Source organism: Salvelinus alpinus, chromosome 12 (assembly GCF_045679555.1).
Source record: "Salvelinus alpinus chromosome 12, SLU_Salpinus.1, whole genome shotgun sequence".
Taxonomy (NCBI): Eukaryota; Metazoa; Chordata; class Actinopteri; order Salmoniformes; family Salmonidae; genus Salvelinus; species Salvelinus alpinus.
Window position 1 is genome coordinate 8,543,883 of NC_092097.1, and position 8,747 is coordinate 8,552,629.

The 8,747-nt window shown below is 41.3% G+C and overlaps 1 long non-coding RNA gene across 1 annotated transcript; it reads right to left on the minus strand.

The window, feature by feature from the left end:
- Window positions 1-6,606: 6,606 nt before the first annotated feature.
- Window positions 6,607-7,227, minus strand: LOC139535216 (uncharacterized). The gene is made up of 3 exons (XR_011667079.1): window positions 7,103-7,227; window positions 6,894-6,977; window positions 6,607-6,743 (listed from the first exon to the last, which is right to left on the minus strand). It is a non-coding gene; the product is annotated as an uncharacterized lncRNA (long non-coding RNA).
- Window positions 7,228-8,747: the final 1,520 nt, after the last annotated feature.

Consider the following 8,747-nt stretch of genomic DNA (forward strand, 5'->3'; position numbering starts at 1 on the left):
TATTTTGACTTAGGGATATATAAAAAGGTTACATTATCTTTGTATCATGACTTGTGTATATTAAGTGCTCTGGTTACTTTTATTTTTAATGAATTGTAATCAATGCGTGGGACATCACAAAAACATTCCAATAGCAATCAACAGAGAAAGGTGACAGTAAAACTTTCTTTCACTCTGACACCAGTCACTCCTTGTCAATTCCTGTTGTTACATTGCTTAATTCAACTTGAGAACCGCATGCTAAAAATGTCATTTTTATTCATGTCAATCAGTTTTGAAATGATTGAACCCACTGGGCACACACTAGTTGAATCAATGTTGTTTCCACGTCATTTCATTGAAATTACATTGAACCAGCATGGAATAGATGTTGAAATGACATCTGTGCCTTAGAGTCGATTGACGCGCCCACATGCCATTGTAGTTAGCCTAATACAACAATTCCCTTAATTTCCGTCTGTTTAAGCTAGAGATATCTGTTTGTGCTAGAAACTAATATCACCCCACTATCCAAAGCGGAGACTCTCATGAACATGTTATTTTGCTCTACGATGCCCACAAGCTTCACAAGACTTGTTTGAAGGTAACCCGATACCGGGAAGAAGAAAAAAACGGAATTATGAAAAGAGTTTTGTGGCAAAAACAAAAAGTGTTAAATATGGGTCAACATTTTTTTAATAAATAAAACACTTCCAGAGGTTTCTTAAATCTAAGATATAGAACAGATGATTCAAAACATAATTCCTTTTGATAAAAATGTGTATTATCTGTTTTGCTATGTATGAATGCGTTATTCAATGTGTTTCTATGGGCTAATCGCAGTAAGGCCAAATTCAATGTTCGATCAAAACATTTTTGAAAAGGGTTAGACTTTTAAGGTTTTTTAATCGGAAGTGACAGAAACGTAATGTCTCTCGTTGCTCAAAATAATTAATTGTTATCAGCATATAGCAGTGGAGGCTCCTCTGAGGAGGAAGGAGATCGGATCATCTGAAATTCAGTGAATTTCAGAACAATTAAAATAGTGAAACATTTAAAAAGTTTGCCTTTTTAGATAAAAGTATACTGAATATATTCACGTCACCAAGGGTGTGTTCCTAAATTAAATCTGGAGTACCTGAGAGTGCGCTCTGGGCGTTCATAAATTCAGAGCATTGTCAGATTGGCCGTAAATTCAGAGCGTTTCGCTCTCGGAGAGTTCAGAGAGCACACTGGACGCTCTGGCCGAGGAGTAGGGTTGATATGAGCATTCTGACCACACAATGGCAGTCAAGCACCCAAGCTAACTGGCTAACTTTGGCTAGCTTGCTAGATACTTCCAGACACAAATGAGAGAACACCTCACTCTGACCATTTTACTCCCCCTAGCAGAGCTGGTTAGGCTGTTTTCATGTTATCCAGAGCGTTGGCGACTGTAACTGTGCTGCTGGCAACAATTTAATTAAACTTTTTTGCCTAAGTTTACTGACAACGGCCAAATTCAACAGGTCTGGAGCATTAGTAAATTCATCAGTTATTCTGTGCTCTGGCACACTCAGACAACAGTGCTCTGAAATCAGAGTAGGTAGCCAGAGTGAATTTACGAACACACACCAAATAATTATGAAAATGGTTGTTTGGATCCTGGATGCTGATTGGATGAGCAGCGTTCCAAGCCATGCTCTATTGGCCTTCACAGACACACATATGCCTGCTAACAGTTCCATCTGAAAATGATCAATGTGCCTCCATAACAATATCATGTTCATGTTGCTGTCAGAATCATCTCTTGTATTTATCTCAATTTGCACATTATATTATTTTGCTTCCAGCCTAGCATTTATTTAACATTATATTTAACTAGGCAAGTCAGTTAAAACTTCTCTAGGGTAGGGGGCAGTATTTTCACGTTTGGATGAAAAGCATACCCAAATCCAACTGCCAGTTACTCATCCCCAGGAGATAAGATTTGCATATTATTAGTAGATTTGGATAGAAAATACTCTGAAGTTTCTAAAACTGTTAAAATCATGTCATTGAGTATAACAGAACATATTTAGCAGGCGAAACCCCGAGGACAAACCATTCAGATCTTTTCTTTTGAGGTCACTGTCTTTTCAATGAGGTTTCATTGGGAAACCAGATTTCTAAGCGAATTGCTTGCAGTTCCTACGGCTTCCACTAGATGTCAACAGTCCTGAGAAATAGGTTGAGGTTATTCCTTTGTGTAATGAAGAAATACGGCCATCTTGAAGTCGAGGCACTCCAGGTTACCTGGACATGCGCTTCAATCAAACAGAAGGCATGCTACATATCGTTTTAATCCTGTATTGAACACATATCATCCCGTCTTCAATTTTATAAATTATTAACATTAAAAAATACCTAAAGTTGTATTACATAAGTAGTTTGACATTTTTTGGCAAAGTTTACAGGTAACCTTTGAGATATTTTGTTGTCACGTTTGAGCAAGTTGGAACCGGTGTTTTTCTGGATCAAACGCGCCAAATAAATGGATATTTTGGATATCTATCGACGGAATTAATCGAACAAACGGACCATTTGTGATGTTTATGGGACATATTGGAGTGCCAACAACAGAAGCTCGTCAAAGGTAAGGCATGAATTATATTTTTATTTCTGCGATTTGTGTCGCGCCTGCAAGGTTGAAATGTTTTCTCTCTTTTGTTTACTATGGTGCTATGCTCAGATAACACCATCGTATGCTTTCGCTGAAAAGCCTATTTGAATTCTGACATGTTGGCTGGATTCACAACCAGTGTAGCTTTAATTTTGTATTTTTCATGTGTGATTTAATGAAAGTTAGATTTTATAGTAATTTTCATAGTAATTCATTTTAATTTGGCACTCTGCATTTTCTCAGGTTTTTGCCAAGTGATACAGTAGCGTCTTGTCTAAACTCAGATTTTTGGATATAAATATGAACTTTACCGAACAAAAAATACATGTATTGTGTAACATGAAGTGTAATATGAGTGTCATCTGATGAAGATTATCAAAGGTTAGTGATTAATTTTATCTCTTTCTGCTTTTTGTTACTGCTCTCTTTAGCTGGAAAAATGGCTGTCTTTTTCTGTGACTTGGCTCATACCTAACATAATCGTTTGGTGTGCTTTCATTGTAAAACCTTTTTGAAATCGGACACGTTGGCTGGATTTACAACAAGTGTAGCTTTAAAATGGTGTGAAATACTTGTATGTTTGAGTACTCTAAATTATGGGATTTCTGTTGTTTTGAATTTGGCGCCCTGCAGTTTCACTGGCTGTTGACGAGGTGGGACGCTACCGTCCCACATACCCTAGAAAGGTTTTAAGAACAAATTTTTATTTACAATGACAACCAACCCCAGATGACACTGGGCCAATTGTGTGCTGCCCTATGGGACTCCCAATCACGGCCGGATGTGATACTATCTGGATTCAAACCAGGGTCTGTAGTGACGCCTCTTGCACTGAGATGCAGTGCCTTTGACCGCTGCGCCATATTGGAGCCCATTTAGTTTGGTACAGTGGGGTTTAATATAATCTTCGCTGTCTGCCTGTCCAACTTCGGAAACAATGCTTTACTTTTGAATTTCGATCTCTATATTACCATACATAGAGTTTTTAACCTTAATTTAACTTTTATTTAGGGTGAACAGTGCCCAGACATGACGAGACAACTTTTTCTGAGCCAGTCGAAATCAAAGATCAACGTCATTATCATGGACATATCCAAGTTAATGCCTAAAGAAAAAAAACTCAAACAAATTAAAATGCAGCTAGTGTACTGTCATTCCAGGTTCAATGTTAGCTGAAGTTGGCTAGATAGCTAGCAAGTGACAAGAACATAATCCAGGCTGCATAGCATCCATTTTGTTTAGTACGTACAACCAGTTCTTTTGCACAGCAACTATGCCAAAAAGAATTAATGACTGAGTCGCATCTGTAGCAACATGACAAAAAAAATAAAAAATTCTGGTGGAAGATTGAAATTGCATGAATTGTTCCCTGTCGGTTCTCCTGGAACGACTGTGGGAAGAGCCTGTAGTCACGGGTCTTTCCCTTTGATAGAGCAAGTGCGTGACTGGGAACCAATGTCCGGGAAAAGAAGATGGATGTCTCTGCTATGGACACAAGTGTTGGTGCCTCTGCACTGACTGCAGTAGACCATGACTATGCCTGTCATCAAAAATAAAATAAAATTTGATTTGTCACACACTCTGTTCAAGAGTCTTATGGCTTGGGGGTAGAGGCTGTTAAGAAGCCTTTTTGACCTAGACTTGGCGCTCCGTTACCGCTTGCCGTGAGGTATCAGAGAGAACAGTCTGTAACTAGGGTGGCTGGGGTCCTAGGCAATTTTTTGGGCCTCTTCCTCTGACACCGCCTGGAATAGAGGTCCTAGATGGCAGGAAGCTTGGCCCCAGTGATGTACTGGGCCGTACACAATACCCTCTGTAGTGCCTTGCGGTCGGAGGCAGAGCAGTTGCCATACCAGGAAGTGATGCAACCAGTCAGGATGCTCTCGATGGTGCAGCTGTAGAACCTTTCTGAGGATCTGAGGACCCATGCCAAATCTTTTCAGTTTCCTGAGGGGGAATAGGCATTGTCGTGCCCTCTCCACGACTGTGTTGGTGTGCTTGGACCATGATAGTTTGTTGGTGATGTGAACAGCAAGGAACTTGAAGCTCTCAACCTGCTCCACTGCAATCCCGTCGATGAGAATGGGGGCATGCTCGGCCCTCTTTTTTCTGTAGTCCACAATCATCTCCTTTGTCTTGAGAGGTTGTTATCCTGCTACCACACTGCCAGGTGTCTGACCTCCTCCCTATAGGCTGTCTCATCGTTGTATTGTACTGGGACATGTGCATGCGATGAGAACTTCAGGTTCTATACCCGGTTCCACTCAGAGAAGGTCTTCATGCTGTTCTGGGAGTCCATTGCCACCTTTGCCTCCAGGTTAATCTACTGGTCCAAGGCCCAGAAGGCTGGAATGGGAAGAGCAATCCTCAAGCTGTTTGAGCCTGGTGATGGATGCATGGCAGACAAGGGGTTCCTCATGGGGAGGATGCTGTCAGATGTGGGGGCAACGCTCCTCATTCCCCCATTCAAAAAAGCAACTCCGCTAACACAGAAGGACATCGAGCAAACGCAAGCCATTGAACATCTGAGAGTGCTAGTGGAGAGAGCCATTAGAAGGGTGAAGGAGTGCCATATCTGGGACATGATTATCCCACTCACTCTGGCAGGCTCTGTCAATCAACTGTGGAGGAACTGCTACTTAATTGTGAACTGCCAGGGCCCTCTGCATCTCAAGAGTGATACGTCAGTGTGAAAACATGCTCAAGCACGGCAGTGCACACACACTACAAATTAATGATTTATGATTTTAGTTCCATTAATGTGTTTTTTGTGATTATTATACATTGATCTGTTCACCGACAGGATATGAATTTGGAATCATTTGTATATTGAATATGTATTGATTAATAGGTTTCATGAATACGATGGTGTTTTGGGATTTAGTGTTTGCAAAATGCATTAATCTGTTAAAGAGATAACACAATTTTTTTATTTGAAGATTTTATTCAGTAAATACAATTGAATATTAATTACGTGACATGTTATGTGTAGCCTGTCATGACATAACAAAGATCCCACAATTAAATCAGTAGAACAATTTACTCTATTGCAATGTTGCTTACATTTACATTTTTGTCGATGCTCTTATCCAGAGCGACTTACAGTAGTGAGTGCATACATTTTCATACTGGTCCCCTGTGGGAATCGAACCCACAACCCTGGTTGTGGGTTCATGTGGGTTGTGGGTTCAAGTGGGTTGTGGGTCCATACAAAGATCATACAAATTCATTCATTAAAATGCATTTTCCTCTACATACAATGTTAATTAGTTACTTACGGTACATCATCTGTACATTGCCTTGGGAAACAGTGCCCTGCCAAATAGGATTGGCTCAGATGCTACACTACATCCATTTTAAGGTACACAGCCGTGTAGGTGTAGAAGAGGTCAGTGATATTTGTGGCTGTGTCGGAGTTTGGCCTGGTCATTGACAAACTTACAGTCCTTCACATCAGTTACACTCTCAACATCAGGGCACTTGATCTCGGCTAGCCCGGAGGGCGGCGATGCAGGTCATACATTTTCCCATCAGGAATTGCCCCAAGATGTGGTGCATCTGGGTGCACAATGAAACCGCAAGGTTTGACCAAGACATTAAATAATTCAGAGTAGTTCTGTAGAACTTCTGGCTCAAGCTGAATACCCTTTGTCATAGCTTTGGTTTGCCTCTCACCTTTAAGCATTCTCATGGTTATGGCCTGCTTAGATGACTCCCCACGCTCGTGGCATTCCTCCCTAAACCGGCTAGCAGTCACACATGGTTTCCTCATTTCCTTCCATAGTGGACAGGCAGATTGCTCGACTGTGCCATTCTCAATAGCAGATGACAATGCTGGTGACACCTTTAAGCTCTCTGCAAGTAGGGACAAAGTTTAAATTACAGTGCAATTGACTTTCTTTTACTTGGAGTTGGGGGAATGCAGGAGCATCTGGATGCTTTAGAATCTCCCTGGTGAAAGTTGGGGGACACTGATATGACAGTACTGACCCACAGGGCATTGGACCAAATCAACCAGAGTCATTTCATCCAGTCCATGCAGCACCTTGACAGGCTGGCAGGCTGTGGTCTCATGCTCCTCAAACTTGGTCCAGCAGACAGCACGTCACGTCAGGAAGGGGCCCTGAAACACGTAAAAAAGAAGCATAGACAAGGGATGAATATCAGCCAAGATTGTAAAACTTAAGTCCAATAAATGTCAGCGAAGGCAACGTGTGAGCATAATGGGGACAGCCTGGGGATGCCAACTTGTTTCAAGACAATTGTAACTCACCAGGGAATGCTTGGTAAAGAGTGAATTTTATGCCACTCCTGGTTGATGTCCTTAGCTTCCTCACAACCATTTCATCAGGTGGCTCTGGTCGGGGAAAAAAACATTAATGGTGAATGTCGAACAATGTGCAGTAATATGGGCTTACAAAAATGCAAGATGTGTGTGTTCTCCATGACAATGTGAACAATTATCGTAACTTCAAAACTCACCTGAGTTCTTGGCCTTTGCCATGACTGCAGTACCCTTGTACAAGACAATGGTGGTGGCACGGTCGTCAACCCCATTGTGGTGTAATGTGCAGTCTGGAAGAGTAGTGCATGTCCAGGGACATGAGAACAGATACACCCAAGTTTGATTATTTTGAACATAAGAACAAAATACAGGTAAACTGCAACCACGGCAACACTAAGCACTAATCTCCCCATCCTATCTCGTAAACTGCAGTGAATGAGAATCCTCATTCTTCCTCATTGACCGGTGACACCTTTCCCTTACTACCACTGCCTCCTCGCGAGGTCTACCATGTTTGACACCGCACAACCACAACAACAGAGCAAGAAAGAAGAATGTTAGGTGACAACATTAAATTGATGCATGCTAGTAAGTTACCATTGCTACTCTTAACTTTACTTAGATGGGTTTAGCTATCTAGCGAGCTATGTTGCTAGCTAGAAACAAACAATATGTTACAGCAGCTGGCCAAATAGTTAACATTAATTAGTTAGCTAGCTAAGTCTGACAAATATTTAGTAACTTTAGCTAGCTAACTCATGTTAGCTAATGTTAGCACTAACCAATTTGGTAACATCTTAGCTACCGTTAGCTAGCAAGCTAAATTGACTAGTTAGCTATCTATCTCAACTGGTTAAAAAAAAAATGTATTTCACCTTTATTTAACCAGGTAGGCTAGTTGAGAACAAGTTCTCATTTGCAACTGCGACCTGGCCAAGATAAGGCATAGCAATTCGACACATACAACAACACAGCGTTACACATGGAATAAACAAAACATATAGTCAATAATACAGTAGAAAAATAAGTCTATATACAATGTGAGCAAATGAGGTGAGATAAGGGAGGTAAAGGCAAAAAAAAGGCCATGGTGGCGAGGTAAATACAATATAGCAAGTAAAACACTAGAATGGTAGATTTGCAGTGGAAGAATGTGCAAAGTAGAAATAGAAATAAGGGGGTGCAAAGGAGCAAAAATAAATAAATAAATACAGTAGGGGAAGGGGTAGTTTTTTTGGGCTAAATTATAGATAGGCTATGTACAGGTGCAGTAATCTGTGAGCTGCTCTGACAGCTGGTGCTTAAAGCTAGTGTGGGAGATAAGTGTTTCCAGCTTCAGAGATTTTTGCAGTTCGTTCCAGTCAATGGCAGCAGAGAACTGGAAGGAAAGACGACCAAAGGAGGAATTGGCTTTGGGGATGACCAGTAAGATATACCTGCTGGAGCGCGTGCTACGAGTGGGTGCTGCTATGGTGACCAGTGAGCTGAGATAAGGCGGGGCTTTACCTAGCAGAGACTTGTAGATAACCTGTAGCCAGTGGGTTTGGCGACGAGTATGAAGCGAGGGCCAACCAACGAGAGTGTACAGGTCGCAATGGTGGATAGTGTATGGGGATTTGGTGACAAAACGGATGGCACTGTGATAGACTGCATCCAGTTTGTTGAGTAGAGTGTTGGAGGCTATTTTATAGATGACATCACCGAAGTCGAGGATCGGTAGGATAGTCAGTTTTACGAGGGTATGTTTGGCAGCATGAGTGAAGGATGCTTTGTTGTGATATAGGAAGCCGATTCTAGATTTAATTTTGGATTGGAGATGCTTAATGTGAGTCTGGAAGGAGA